Here is a 16629-nt window from a genome sequence, read left to right as displayed (position 1 = left end):
ATTCCCCCCTTCGCTAATATCTCTGGTGTGGTTTTGACAGCCTCATATAACTACATTTACAAAAATGCAAAGCTAAGTGGATGTAAACTTTTTTTCTGTCACACACTACTGTCTAGGCAACAAAACGTATGTAGCTTGCTAGCTAGTAGAGAAGTGAAAGTAGATGAGAACGTTAAAAATGTGTAATGTCGTATATTTTAGACATCATTTTTTTGCACGGGCAAATAGTAATAGTAACTGTTAGCCTAGCGTTTGCACGTTTGCCAAAGTTAGTTCAAGGTAGTTACAGTTGGAGTTGGAAGTTTACATGCACTTAGGTTGGAGTCATTAAAACTAATTTTTCAACCACTCCACAAATGTCTTGTTAACAAACTATAGTTTTGGCAAGTCGGTTAGGACATCTACTTTGTGCATGACACAAGTAATTTTTCCAACAATTGTTAACAGACAGATTATTTCACTTATAATTCACTGTATCACAATTCCAATGGGTCAGAAGTTTACAGTTGACTGTGCCTTTAACAAGCTTGAAGAATTCCAGAAAATTATGTCAAGGCTTTAGAAGCTTCTGATAGGCTAATTGACATCAGTTGAGTCAATTGGAGGTGTACCTGTGGATGTATTTCAAGGCCTCCCTTCACACTCAGTGCCTCTTTGCTTGACATCATGGGAAAATCAAAGGAAATCCGCCAAGACCTCACCACAATTTTTTGTTGACATCCACAGGTCTGGTTCATCATTGGGAGCAATTTCCAAATGCCTGAAGGTACCACGTTCATCTGTACAAACAATAGTACGCAAGTATAAACACCATGGGCCCACTCAGCCGTCATACTGCTCAGGAAGGAGACGTGTTGTGACTCCTAGAGATGAACGCACTTTGGTGCAAAAAGTGCAAATCAATCCCAGAACAACAGCAAATGACCTTGTGAAGATGCTGGAGGAAACGGGTACAAAAGTATCTATATCCACAGTAAAATGAGTCCTATTTCGACATAACCTGAAAGGCCACTCAACAAGGAAGAAGCAACTGCTCCAAAACCGCCATAAAAAAGCCAGACTATGGTTTACAACTGCACATGAGGACTAGGGTTGTACTTTTTGGAGAAATGTCCTCTGGTTTGATGAGGCCTACAAACCTGACTCAGTTACACCAGCTCTGTCCGGAGGAATGGGCTAAAATTCACCCAACTTACTGTGGGAAGCTTGTGGAAGGCCACCCGAAACGTTTGACCCAAGTTAAACAATTTAAATGCAATGCTCCCAAATACTAATTGAGTGTATGTAAACTTCTGACCCACTGGGAATGTGATGAAAGAAATAAAAGCTGAAATAAATCAATCTCTCAACTATTGTTCTGACATTTCACATTCTTAAAATAAAGTGGTGATCCTAACTGACCTAAGACAGGGAATTTTTACTAGGATTAAATGTCAGGAATTGTGAAAAACTGAGTTTAAATGTATTTGGCTAAGGTGTATGTAAACTTCTGACTTCAACTGCAGCTTTTAATTTTGTGGTTAGCTAGCAAGCCTTTTACTCTTCCTCTCCTCCAATAATATATTTTCTAGGTATTAGCTAGCTAGTTAGCCAATATGGCAAGTAAAAAGCAGGTGATCACTCGAAGTATATGAACCGCTCAAGCGCCAAACAAATCGAAACTTGCCAGGTAACTGACAGTCCGTGTACTACTGCCGGTGCCGCGCGGTGAAACACTGCTTTCAATTAATTTTCAATGGAAGAGATGCGGAGTGGGCGGGGGACCGTTGGGCGTCGCGAACGTGGCGTGGGAGGCAAGGAACAAGTTCAGCATTTCCCAGCTTTATGCAAATCACCAGTGGCAAACACTGGGCAATGACCTATCATATCGAGTGGTTCCCATGACGAATTTGACGCTATGCAAGCCAACGCTGGAGACTTTCTTCAGTAAAGATGGCTGACAAAAGTACTAGCATGGAAGCAAATGTAAGTCATTATAATGTCATAACGAATCTTGCAAAAAAATGTACAGTTGAGAGGAATAATAGTTCATGTAGAGACAAGCGATTATGCATCTTTTTTTGTCATGAAGTTCATTTAGAAAAATCGCTATTTAGCAAGCTAACTGACTAGCTAACATTAGCTAGCTTTATGCATGTTGTGACATGAGTATAAAAGTGTAAATCGTGTTGTTTAATGTTTTAGGGTCTCCTGAGAAAACCAGCAAACCAGGCTGTCGTCTTGTGAAACAGTGGATGCAAAGAATCTAGCTAGTTAAAGCATTTACTGCTAATTGAATATACAATTTTGTAAGCTTGCCTTGCTAATATTTGCCATGCAATGCAGCTGAAGTAATGTAGCTAGCTAACTTTTTTCTTGCTTATTGTGTAGTGGAGTATAAAAATACCTGTATACTTATGGATGTGTAGCTATCTACTTAGCCAATCTGTGTATGGACCTTAAAACGTTTGGTATAAATATTAGCTCAGAACCTAGCTTCGAACCTCAGCTATCATAGACAGTTTTATCGACTTCAAAACAGTCTGACTGGCATCAATAAAGCCTATGAATTGAGTATTATATAACTTTATTGTGCCAAGGATGCAAGTCGTACATACATGTAGTTATTACCAAGCACGAGTTCCCCCACATTGTAGCCTGTCATTGAATATATTCACTGATCATGTACTGTGCCTTGGCAAATAAAGGTGCAGTTCAATAATGAACGTCGGTGAGATTTTCAGTCATATCCAATACCAGGAGTACCAAACTCCAGTGTTTGAATGATACTCTGTCTGCATGTATGTATTACAATTATACACTTCAACAGTGTTTACCAATCCTGCTCCTGGGACACATTGAACTCTGCAATAGACTGGAACACATGATTTAACTAGTTAAAGGCTGATTTGTAATTCATATATACAGAAACAGATTAAAAAAAAACAGTACACTACACTTCCTATGCATCATGTAAATACTCTAAAACAGATTCATCTCAATATTTAATTTCCTTCATCTGCACTGATCTGAGGACACAGGATAGGTGTACTTTTAAACTCATACAAAACAGAATCTTGATCTAGGTCCCAAGAAACAAAGAGATCTTCTGCTGAATCTGACAATTAATCTTGATGGTTGTACAGTCGTCTCAAATAAAGCTGTGAAGGACCTCGGCGTTACTCTGGACCCTGATCTATCTTTTGACGAACATATCAAGACTGTTTCAAGGACCGCTTTTCTCCATCTACATAACATTGCAAAAATCAGAAACTTTCTGTCCAAAAATTAGGCAGAAAAATGTATCCAATCTTTTGTCACTTCTAGGTTAGACTACTGCAATGCTTTACTTTCCAGCTACCCGGATAAAGCACTAAATAAACTTCAGTTAGTGCTAAACACGACTCCTAGAATCTCGACTAGAACCCAACAATTTGATCATATTACTCCAGTGCTAGCCTTTCTACACTGGCTTCCCGTTAAGGCAAGGGCTGATTTCAAGGTTTTACTACTAACCTACAAAGCATTACATGGGCTTGCGCCTACCTATCTTTCCGATTTGGTCCTGCCGTACATACTTACACGTACGCTACGGTCACAAGACACAGGCCTCCTTACTTTCCCTCGAATTTCTAAGCAAACAGCTGGAGGCAGGGCTTTCTACTATAGAGCTTACTTTTTATGGAATGGTCTGCCTACCCATGTGAGAGACGCAGACTCGGTCTCAACCTTTAAGTCTTTACTGAAGACTCATCTCTTCAGTGGGTCATATGATTGAGTGTAGTCTGGCCCAGGAGTGTGAAGGTGAACAGAAAGGCTCTGGAGCAACAAATCGCCCTTGCTGTCTCTGCCTGGCTGGTTCCCCTCTCTCCACTGGGATTCTCTGCCTCTAACCCCATTACAGGGGCTGAGTCACTGCTCTTCCATGCCGTCCCTAGGAGGGGGGCATCACTTGAGTGGGTTGAGTCACTGACGTGATCTTCCTGTCCGGGTTGGCGCCCCCCTTGGGTTGTGCCGTGGCGGAGACCTTTGTGGGCTATACTCGGCCTTGTCTCAGGATGGTAAGTTGGTGGTTGAAGATATCCCTCTAGTGGTGTGGGGGCTGTGCTTTGGCAAAGTGGGTGCGGTTATATCCTGCCTGTTTGGCCCTGTCCGGGGGTATCGTCAGATGGGACCACGGTGTCTCCCGACCCCTCCTGTCTCAGCCTCCAGTATTTATGCTGCAGTCGTTTATGTGTCGGGGGGCTAGGGTCAGTCTGTTATATCTGGAGTATTTCTCCTGTCTATTTCTCCAGTCATCCTGTAGTGATGCTGGATGGGCGGGCAGGTGTGGGCAGCGATCGGTTGAAGAGCATGCATTTAGTTTTACTTGCATTTAAAAGCAGTTGGAGGACACGGAAGGAGAGTTGTATGGCATTGAAGCTCATCTGGAGGTTAGTTAACACAGTGTCCAAAGAAGGGCCAGAAGTATACAGAATGGTGTCGTCTGCATAGAGGTGGATCAGAGAATCACCAGCAGCAAGAGTGACATTGAAACTATACAGAGAAAAGAGTCAGCCCGAGAATTGAACCCTGTGGAACCCCCATAGAGACTGCCAGAGGTCCGGACAACAGGCCCTCTGATTTGACACACTGAACTCTGTCTGAGAAGTAGTTGAACCAGGCGAGGCAGTCATTTGAGAAACCAGGCTGTTGAGTCTGCCGATAAGAATGTGGTGATTAACAGAGTCTAAAGCCTTGGCCAGGTCGATGAATACGGCTGCACAGTATTGTCTTTTATCGATGGCGGTTATGATATCGTTTAGGACCTTGAGGTGCACCCATGACCAGCTCGGAAACCAGATTGCATAGCGGAGAAGTTACGGTGGGATTCGAAATGGTCGGTGATCTGTTTGTTAACTTGGCTTTCGAAGACCTTAGAAAGGCAGGTTAGGATAGATATAGGTCTGTAACAGTTTGGGTCTAGAGTGTCTCCCCCTCTGAAGGGGGGGATGACTGCGGCAGCTTTTCAATCTTTGGGGATCTCAGACGATAGGTTGAGAGAGGTTGAACAGGCTAGTAAATACGGGTTGCAACAATTGTGGCAGATCATTATATAAAGAGAGTGTCCAGATTGTCTAGCCCAGCTGATTTGCAGGGGTCCAGATTTAGCAACTCTTGCAGAACATCAGCTATCTGGATTTGTGTGAAGGAGAAATGGGGGAGGCTTGGGCTAGTTGCTGTGGGGTGTGCAGGGCTGTTGACCGAGGTAGGGGTAGCCAGGTGAAAGCATGGCTAGCCGTAGAAAAATGCTTATTGAAGTTCTCTATTATCGTGGATTTATCGGTGGTGACAGTGTTTCCTAGCCTCAGTGCAGTGGGCAGCTGGGAGGAGGTGCTCTTATTCTCCATGGACTTTAAGGTGTCCCAGAACTTTTTGGTGTTTGTGCTACAGGATGCAAAATTATGTTTGAAAAAGCTATCCTTTGCTTTCCCAACTGCCTGTGTATATTGGTTCCTAACTTCCCTGAAAAGTTGCATATCGCGGGGGCTATTCGATGCTAATGCAGTACGCCACAGGATGTTTTTGTGCTGGTCAAGGGCAGTCAAGTTTGAAGTGAACCAAGGGCTATATCTGTTCCTGGTTCTACAATTTTTGAATGGGGCATGCTTATTTAAGATGGTGAGGAAGGCACTTTTAAAGAATAACCAGGCATCCCCTACTGACGGAATGAGGTCAATATCCTAACAGGTCGATTAGAAAGGCCTGCTCACTGAAATGTTTTAGGGAGCTTTTGACAGTGATGAGGGGTGGTCGTTTGACCGCAGACCCATTACGGACGCAGGCAATGAGGCAGTGATTGCTGAGATCCTGGTTGAAGCAGAGGTGTATTTAGAGGGCAGGTTGGTCAGGATGATATCTATGAGGGTGCACGTGTTTACAGATTTGTGGTTGTACCTCGTAGGTTCATTGATCATTTGTTTGAGATTGAGGGCATCTAGCTTAGATTGTAGGACGGCCGGGGTGTTAAGCATGTCCCAGTTTAGGTCACCTAACAGTTCGAGCTCTGAAGATAGATGGGGGGCAATCAGGGCACAGCTGGGGGCAGAAGGTGGTCCAGGGCACAGCTGGGGGCAGAAGGTGGTCTATAACAAGCGGCAATGGTGAGAGACTTGTTTCTGGAAAGGTGGATTTTTAGAAGTAGAAGCTCGAATTGTTTGGGCACAGACCTGGATAGTATGACAGAATTATGCAGGCTATTTCTGCAGTAGATTGCAACTCCGCCCCCTTTGGCAGTTCTATCTTGTCGGAAAATGTTATAGTTAGGGATGGAAATTTCAGGATTATTGGTGGCCTTCCTAAGCCAGGATTCAGACATGGCTAGGACATCCAGGTTGGCAGAGTGTGCTAAAGCAGTGAGTAAAACAAACTTAGCTTCTAATGTTAACATGCATTAAACCAAGACTTTTATGGTTACAGAAGTTCACAAATGAGAGCGCCTGGGGAATGGGAGTGGAGGGCCTGGATTAACATCTACATCACCAGAGGAACAGAGGAGGAGTAGGATAAGGGTACGGCTAAAGGCGATAAGAACTGTTCATCTAGTGCGTTCGGAACAGAGAGTGAAAGGAGCAGGTTTCTGGGCGTGGAAGAATAGATTCAAGGCATAATGTACAGACAAGGGTATGTTAGGATGTGAAAACAGTGGAGGTAAACCTAGGCATTGAGTGACGATGAGAGAGGTTTTGTCTCTAGACACATCATTTAGACCAGGTGAGGTCACCGCATGTGTTGGACGTGGAACTAAATGGTTAGCTAAGGCGTATTGAGCAGGGCTGGAGGCTCTACAGTGACAAGACATATTGACATTAGGGAGAGGCATGCGTAGCCTAGTGATCATAGGGACCAGTGGGAAGCTAGGCGAGCTGGAGACACGGCAGCTAGAGGGCCGGGAACAGACAGCTAGAGGGCTGGGGCTAGCAGGCTAGCAGAAGGGCCTTAGGGGGACGTCGCAGCGGAAGAAGTCTATTGTAGCCCCCTCGTATGGTTACGTCGGCAGACCAGTCGTGTTGGATCAGCAGAGTTCCGTGTAGGCAGTAAAAGGGTCCAGGCCAATTGGCAAAATAGGTATTGTAGTCCAAGAAATTGGCTGATGGTCCTCTTCAGCTAACAGTCCGATATGGTCTAGACAGCTAGCGGGCCGCGGATGGGCCTTCAGGGGACGTCGCGACGGATGAGCCTGTTGAAACCCCTCGGGTGGATTACGTCGGTAGACCTGTCGTGATGGAAACGGCGGGGCTCCGTGTCGGCAGTAAAAGGGGTCCAGGCCAAATTTCAAAATATGTATTGTAGCCCAAGGAGTTGCTGATGGACCTCTTCAGCTAGCCGGGAGATTGGCCTAGCACGAGGCTAGTTCCAGGCTCACTGGTGCTTGCTTCGGGACAGAGACGTTAGCCAGAGACGTTAGCGATGATCCAGGTGAAAGGGTTCAGAGCTTGCGGTAGGAAACTGGAGATGTGGAGAAAAAGCAGTCCGGTATGCTCTGGGTTGAATCACGGTGTGCAGACTGGTAGGAGTTGACTGGGCTAAGGTTAGCAGATGACTACCAGTGGCTAACTGACTACTAGCTAAAGCATAGAAAATAGCGGATCCATACCACATTGGGTGAGGCGGGTTACAGGAGAGTATGTTGAAACTGAGGTTAAAAATATATACGAAATATATACGAAGGGAAAAAAATATATATTCACAGGACACCACAAGACAAAGACAAAGACGTCTGAACTGCTACGCCATCTTGGATCACACTTTGGTTTTCCTAGATATGGCTATTATATTGTGATCACTACATCCTATGGATTTGGATACTGCTTTAAAGCACATTTCTGCAGCATTAGAAAATATGTGATCAATACATGTTGATGATTTAATTCCTGTGCTGTTTGTAAATACCCTGGTGGGTTCACTGACAACCTGAAGCAGGTTGCAGGCACTGGTTACAGTTTGAAGATTTTTCTTGAGAGGGCAGCTTGATGAAAGCCAGTCAATATTTAAATCACCCAGAAAATATACCTCTCTATTGATATCACATACATTATCAAGCATTTCACAGATGTTATTCACATACTGACTGTTAGCACTTGGTGGTCTGTAGCAGCTTCCCACAATAATGGGATTCAGGTGAGGCAGATGAACCTGTAGCCATATTACTTCAACAGTATTTAACATTAGATCGTCTCTAATCTGGTTCTGAATATAAACAGCAACACTTACACCACTGGCATTTCTGTCAATGTTATAACATTATATTGATACCACTGTATCATTAAAGGTATTGTCTAAGTGAGATTCAGATATAATCAGAATAAGAATGTCATCTGTTACAAGCAAGTTATTGACTTCATGAACCTCGTTTCTCAGGCTGCATATGTTAATATGGGCTATTTGTATCACTTTTCTGGGTTGCTTGATTGTTTTTAATGCTTTACTGGGAAGCTTATCAGAAATTGACTTGCTCATGTTATTTATATTGGAGCTGATAGTGCAGGGTGAGCTGCACAAAGTGGTCTTCCTACTAGGGACACCGCCTCAGTGCTAACAGTGTAACGCTGGTTAATAGGCTCATGATTACTGCATCCAATAGCTGTAGGATCAACAGAGTTATTCAGGGCAATTAGAGGGACGTCAACCCTCTAATTGAGCGTCTGCCAACGCCCCTAGGATAATGTGCATTTGATGCAGCATTATGATGACTTATTGTGACAATGGTAGGGATTAACTGAGCTGGTCTTGGATCATTGATAAGTCATTGTTTCAGGAGCCAAGATGATTTGGATGGACTCCGTCATTCCTGTAGAGTATCTTCTGTTTCCAGAAGGTGTCAAAGTTATCAATTAAAGTGACCAGCAGAGCTACAGTAGTATTTTAGCCAGATGTGTAATGCCAGCAGTCTGCTGAATCTTTCACACCCACAGGCCAATGATGATACTGGACCTGAAATGATAGTTTTTTGGACTCTTTTAATGCTAAGATCAGTTCTTTCAAATCAATTCTCAGATGTTCCGAGCTAGCCCTCCTGATGTTGTTTGACCCCACATGGACTACGACAGTGTCAGCTCCCGGCATCTGCTGTAGAACAGTAGGAAGCAGCCTTTTGATGTCCTGTGCTTGTGCTCCTGGGTAGAACAGTAGGAAGCAGCCTTGTGATGTCCTGTACTCCTGGGTAGAACAGTAGGAAGCAGCCTTGTGATGTCCTGTACTCGTGTTTCTGGGTAGAACAGTAGGAAGCAGCCTTGTGATGTCCTGTACTCCTGGGTAGAACAGTAGGAAGCAGCCTTTTGATGTCCTGTACTCGTGCTCCTGGGTAGAACAGTAGGAAGCAGCCTTGTGATGTCCTGTACTCGTGTTTCTGGGTAGAACAGTAGGAAGCAGCCTTGTGATGTCCTGTACTCGTGTTTCTGGGTAGAACAGTAGGAAGCAGCCTTGTGATGTCCTGTACTCCTGGGTAGAACAGTAAGAAGTAATCATTAGCCCTTTAGGACTACCACTTCTCATGCCTAATATATTGTAGAATCGCCATACAGACACTAGGTGTCAGAACTATCCCATAAAATAAGCCAAGAGAAAGGAAGCTGCCAACTGTGTGGGATGTGGAAAGGCAATAGTGCAATGCACTTTGTAGGAAAAGTTAAATAAATAAGCTTTACAAATATTTGCCTATATCAGAAATTGTATAAATCCCCATATTTCACAAGGAATAATGAATGTGTTATTGGCCCCAGTGAATTCTTATTCAAGTCAGTAACACAGCTCAGCACAAGACAGCAGGATAGAACACTTATTGGAGTTGAAAGTGTATGCCACGGGTTATCAGAATGAGGAGGAGTCCACATCTCAAAAAATAATTACAAATAAATCATACATTTTTTTTTTCTTCTTTCGTGTCGATTCTCGGGACCACCTGTACTTAAAATGTATGCAGGCATGACAGTAAGTTGCTTTGGATAAAATAGTCTGCTAAATGACATACATCATTTTTTATATATTAATACAATATAATACCATGTAATATTATGAATCCACAATGTATGTTCTTAACCCTGGGCAACATGGGCCTGGGAGGCTCACAGGGATAGTAGTATCGACAGCACTCCAACAATTATTTATTTTTAAATTCAATACAATCTCCGATGCCAAGAGGTCTTTTAAATGTTCATTCTCTGGGCCTTAGACTTGGTTCGTCCAGCCATGCACTGCAGACATCATAGTAAAACTCCCTGTAGACAATTTGTACAGCCCTTGAGTTGTGTTCTGATTATGAGGGGGTTCCTGATGAATTTGCTATCGCAAAAGGGGTCCTCAGCCAAGAAAGTTTGAAAAGCCCTGGAGTATGCAATATCTGATCACATCACCTACTAGATTATATTCTCAAACTGCGAGCCTGGCTAGCCTACTAGCACTAGGGAGTGAAGTCAGTTATTACTACAGCAACAACTCTGAATTCATCCCCTGTAACCCCCTCAGTGCCTGGCCTGTGTTACTCGGACTTTCCTCCTTAGTCTTCTGGGAGAGTGTATGGGTTCCAACATCCATTCCCCCCTAGTAACACGACTCAATTTCCCCCTAGTAACACGACTTCATTCCCCCTAGTAACACATGACTCCATTTCCCCTAGTAACACATGACTCCATTTCCCCCCTAGTAACACATGACTCCATTTCCCCTAATAACATGACTCCATTTCCCCCTTAATAACATGACTCCATTTCCCCCCTAATAACATGACTCCATTTCCCCTAGAAACACGACTCCATTTGCCCTAGTAACACATGACTCCATTTCCCCTGATAACATGACTCCATTTCCTCCTAGTAACACATGACTCCATTTCCCCTAATAACATGACTCCATTTCCCCTAGTAACACATGACTCCATTTCCCCCCTAGTAACACATGACTCCATTTCCCCCCTAGTAACACATGACAACATTTCCCCCTATTAACATGACTCCATTTCCCCTAGTAACACATGACTCCATTTCCCCTAGTAACACATGACTCCATTTCCCCCCTAGTAACACATGACTCCATTTCCCCTAGTAACACATGACTCCATTTCCCCCCTAATAACATGACTCCATTTCCCCTGATAACATGACTCCATTTCCTCCTAGTAACACATGACTCCATTTCCCCTAATAACATGACTCCATTTCCCCTAGTAACACATGACTCCATTTCCCCCCTAGTAACACATGACAACATTTCCCCCTATTAACATGACTCCATTTCCCCTAGTAACACATGACTCCATTTCCCCTAGTAACACATGACTCCATTTCCCCCCTAGTAACACATGACTCCATTTCCCCTAGTAACACATGACTCCATTTCCCCCCTAATAACATGACTCCATTTCCCCTGATAACATGACTCCATTTCCTCCTAGTAACACATGACTCCATTTCCCCTAATAACATGACTCCATTTCCCCCCTAGTAACACATGACTCCATTTCCCCCCTAGTAACACATGACAACATTTCCCCCTATTAACATGACTCCATTTCCCCTGATAACATGACTCCATTTCCTCCTAGTAACACATGACTCCATTTCCCCTAATAACATGACTCCATTTCCCCCCTAGTAACACATGACTCCATTTCCCCCCTAGTAACACATGACAACATTTCCCCCTATTAACATGACTCCATTTCCCCTAGTAACACATGACTCCATTTCCCCTAGTAACACATGACTCCATTTCCCCCCTAGTAACACATGACTCCATTTCCCCTAGTAACAAATGACTCCATTTCCCCCCTAATAACATGACTCCATTTCCCCTGATAACATGACTCCATTTCCTCCTAGTAACACATGACTCCATTTCCCCTAATAACATGACTCCATTTCCCCCCTAGTAACACATGACTCCATTTCCCCCCTAGTAACACATGACAACATTTCCCCCTATTAACATGACTCCATTTCCCCTGATAACATGACTCCATTTCCTCCTAGTAACACATGACTCCATTTCCCCTAATAACATGACTCCATTTCCCCCCTAGTAACACATGACTCCATTTCCCCCCTAGTAACACATGACAACATTTCCCCCTATTAACATGACTCCATTTCCCCTAGTAACACATGACTCCATTTCCCCTAGTAACACATGACTCCATTTCCCCCCTAGTAACACATGACTCCATTTCCCCTAGTAACACATGACTCCATTTCCCCTAGAAACACGACTCCATTTCCCCTAGTAACACATGACTCCATTTCCCCCCTAATAACATGACTCCATTTCCCCTAGAAACACGACTCCATTTCCCCTAGTAACACATGACTCCATTTCCCCTAGTAACACAACTCAATTTCCCCTAATAACACATGACTCCATTTCCCCCTAGTAACACATGACTCCATTTCCCCCTAGTAACACATGACTCCATTTCCCCTAGTAACACATGACTCCATTTCCCCTAGTAACACAACTCAATTTCCCCTAGTAACACATGACTCCATTTCCCCCTAATAACACATAACTCCATTTACTCCTAGTAACACATGACTCCATTTACTCCTAGTAACACATGACTCCATTTCCCCTAGTAACACATGACTCCATTTCCCCTAGTAACACATAACTCCATTTCCCCCTAATAACACATGACTCCATTTCCCCTAGTAACACATGACTCCATTTCCCCTAGTAACACATGACTCCATTTCCCCCTAATAACACATAACTCCATTTCCTCCTAGTAACACATGACTCCATTTCCCCTAGTAACACATGACTCCATTTCCCCTAGTAACACATGACTCCATTTCCCCTAGTAACACATGACTCCATTTCCCCTAGTAACACATGACTCCATTTCCCCTAGTAACACATGACTCCATTTCCCCTAGTAACACAACTCAATTTCCCCTAGTAACACAACTCAATTTCCCCTAATAACACATGACTCAATTTCCCCCCTAGTAACACATGACAACATTTCCCCCTAATAACATGACTCCATTTCCCCTAGTAACACATGACTCCATTTCCCCTAGTAACACATGACTCCATTTCCCCTAGTAACACATGACTCCATTTCCCCCCTAGTAACACATGACTCCATTTCCCCCCTAGTAACACATGACAACATTTCCCCCCTAATAACATGACTCCATTTCCCCTGATAACATGACTCCATTTCCTCCTAGTAACACATGACTCCATTTCCCCTAATAACATGACTCCATTTCCCCTAGTAACACATGACTCCATTTCCCCCCTAGTAACACATGACAACATTTCCCCCTATTAACATGACTCCATTTCCCCTAGTAACACATGACTCCATTTCCCCTAGTAACACATGACTCCATTTCCCCCCTAGTAACACATGACTCCATTTCCCCTAGTAACACATGACTCCATTTCCCCCCTAATAACATGACTCCATTTCCCCTGATAACATGACTCCATTTCCTCCTAGTAACACATGACTCCATTTCCCCTAATAACATGACTCCATTTCCCCTAGTAACACATGACTCCATTTCCCCCCTAGTAACACATGACAACATTTCCCCCTATTAACATGACTCCATTTCCCCTAGTAACACATGACTCCATTTCCCCTAGTAACACATGACTCCATTTCCCCCCTAGTAACACATGACTCCATTTCCCCTAGTAACACATGACTCCATTTCCCCCCTAATAACATGACTCCATTTCCCCTGATAACATGACTCCATTTCCTCCTAGTAACACATGACTCCATTTCCCCTAATAACATGACTCCATTTCCCCCCTAGTAACACATGACTCCATTTCCCCCCTAGTAACACATGACAACATTTCCCCCTATTAACATGACTCCATTTCCCCTGATAACATGACTCCATTTCCTCCTAGTAACACATGACTCCATTTCCCCTAATAACATGACTCCATTTCCCCCCTAGTAACACATGACTCCATTTCCCCCCTAGTAACACATGACAACATTTCCCCCTATTAACATGACTCCATTTCCCCTAGTAACACATGACTCCATTTCCCCTAGTAACACATGACTCCATTTCCCCCCTAGTAACACATGACTCCATTTCCCCTAGTAACACATGACTCCATTTCCCCCCTAATAACATGACTCCATTTCCCCTGATAACATGACTCCATTTCCTCCTAGTAACACATGACTCCATTTCCCCTAATAACATGACTCCATTTCCCCCCTAGTAACACATGACTCCATTTCCCCCCTAGTAACACATGACAACATTTCCCCCTATTAACATGACTCCATTTCCCCTGATAACATGACTCCATTTCCTCCTAGTAACACATGACTCCATTTCCCCTAATAACATGACTCCATTTCCCCCCTAGTAACACATGACTCCATTTCCCCCCTAGTAACACATGACAACATTTCCCCCTATTAACATGACTCCATTTCCCCTAGTAACACATGACTCCATTTCCCCTAGTAACACATGACTCCATTTCCCCCCTAGTAACACATGACTCCATTTCCCCTAGTAACACATGACTCCATTTCCCCTAGAAACACGACTCCATTTCCCCTAGTAACACATGACTCCATTTCCCCCCTAATAACATGACTCCATTTCCCCTAGAAACACGACTCCATTTCCCCTAGTAACACATGACTCCATTTCCCCTAGTAACACAACTCAATTTCCCCTAATAACACATGACTCCATTTCCCCCTAGTAACACATGACTCCATTTCCCCCTAGTAACACATGACTCCATTTCCCCTAGTAACACATGACTCCATTTCCCCTAGTAACACAACTCAATTTCCCCTAGTAACACATGACTCCATTTCCCCCTAATAACACATAACTCCATTTACTCCTAGTAACACATGACTCCATTTACTCCTAGTAACACATGACTCCATTTCCCCTAGTAACACATGACTCCATTTCCCCTAGTAACACATGACTCCATTTCCCCCTAATAACACATAACTCCATTTCCTCCTAGTAACACATGACTCCATTTCCCCTAGTAACACATGACTCCATTTCCCCCTAATAACACATAACTCCATTTCCTCCTAGTAACACATGACTCCATTTCCCCTAGTAACACATGACTCCATTTCCCCTAGTAACACATGACTCCATTTCCCCCTAATAACACATAACTCCATTTCCTCCTAGTAACACATGACTCCATTTCCCCTAGTAACACATGACTCCATTTCCCCTAGTAACACATGACTCCATTTCCCCTAGTAACACATGACTCCATTTCCCCTAGTAACACATGACTCCATTTCCCCTAGTAACACATGACTCCATTTCCCCTAGTAACACAACTCAATTTCCCCTAATAACACATGACTCAATTTCCCCCCTAGTAACACATGACAACATTTCCCCCTAATAACATGACTCCATTTCCCCTAGTAACACATGACTCCATTTCCCCTAGTAACACATGACTCCATTTCCCCTAGTAACACATGACTCCATTTCCCCCCTAGTAACACATGACTCCATTTCCCCCCTAGTAACACATGACAACATTTCCCCCCTAATAACATGACTCCATTTCCCCTGATAACATGACTCCATTTCCTCCTAGTAACACATGACTCCATTTCCCCTAATAACATGACTCCATTTCCCCTAGTAACACATGACTCCATTTCCCCCCTAGTAACACATGACAACATTTCCCCCTATTAACATGACTCCATTTCCCCTAGTAACACATGACTCCATTTCCCCTAGTAACACATGACTCCATTTCCCCCCTAGTAACACATGACTCCATTTCCCCTAGTAACACATGACTCCATTTCCCCCCTAATAACATGACTTCATTTCCTCCTAGTAACACATGACTCCATTTCCCCTAATAACATGACTCCATTTCCCCCCTAGTAACACATGACTCCATTTCCCCCCTAGTAACACATGACAACATTTCCCCCTATTAACATGACTCCATTTCCCCTGATAACATGACTCCATTTCCTCCTAGTAACACATGACTCCATTTCCCCTAATAACATGACTCCATTTCCCCCCTAGTAACACATGACTCCATTTCCCCCCTAGTAACACATGACAACATTTCCCCCTATTAACATGACTCCATTTCCCCTAGTAACACATGACTCCATTTCCCCTAGTAACACATGACTCCATTTCCCCCCTAGTAACACATGACTCCATTTCCCCTAGTAACACATGACTCCATTTCCCCTAGAAACACGACTCCATTTCCCCTAGTAACACATGACTCCATTTCCCCCCTAATAACATGACTCAATTTCCCCTAATAACACATGACTCCATTTCCCCCTAGTAACACATGACTCCATTTCCCCCTAGTAACACATGACTCCATTTCCCCTAGTAACACATGACTCCATTTCCCCTAGTAACACAACTCAATTTCCCCTAATAACACATGACTCCATTTCCCCTAGTAACACATGACTCCATTTCCCCCTAATAACACATAACTCCATTTACTCCTAGTAACACATGACTCCATTTCCCCTAGTAACACATGACTCCATTTCCCCTAGTAACACATGACTCCATTTCCCCCTAATAACACATAACTCCATTTCCTCCTAGTAACACATGACTCCATTTCCCCTAG

The 16629-nt window shown here is 43.6% G+C and overlaps 1 long non-coding RNA gene across 1 annotated transcript; it reads left to right on the top strand.

Annotated features, from left to right (window-relative positions):
- The first annotated feature begins 1787 nt into the window (after positions 1 to 1787).
- On the top strand, positions 1788 to 2705 carry LOC129825719 (uncharacterized). Its single transcript, XR_008754923.1, has 2 exons — positions 1788 to 1965; positions 2185 to 2705. It is a non-coding gene; the product is annotated as an uncharacterized LOC129825719 (long non-coding RNA).
- The last annotated feature ends 13924 nt before the right edge of the window (positions 2706 to 16629 follow it).

This window comes from Salvelinus fontinalis, chromosome 27 (assembly GCF_029448725.1).
Source record: "Salvelinus fontinalis isolate EN_2023a chromosome 27, ASM2944872v1, whole genome shotgun sequence".
In the NCBI taxonomy this organism is placed as follows: domain Eukaryota; kingdom Metazoa; phylum Chordata; class Actinopteri; order Salmoniformes; family Salmonidae; genus Salvelinus; species Salvelinus fontinalis.
This window is presented reverse-complemented; position numbering and strand designations above follow the sequence as displayed.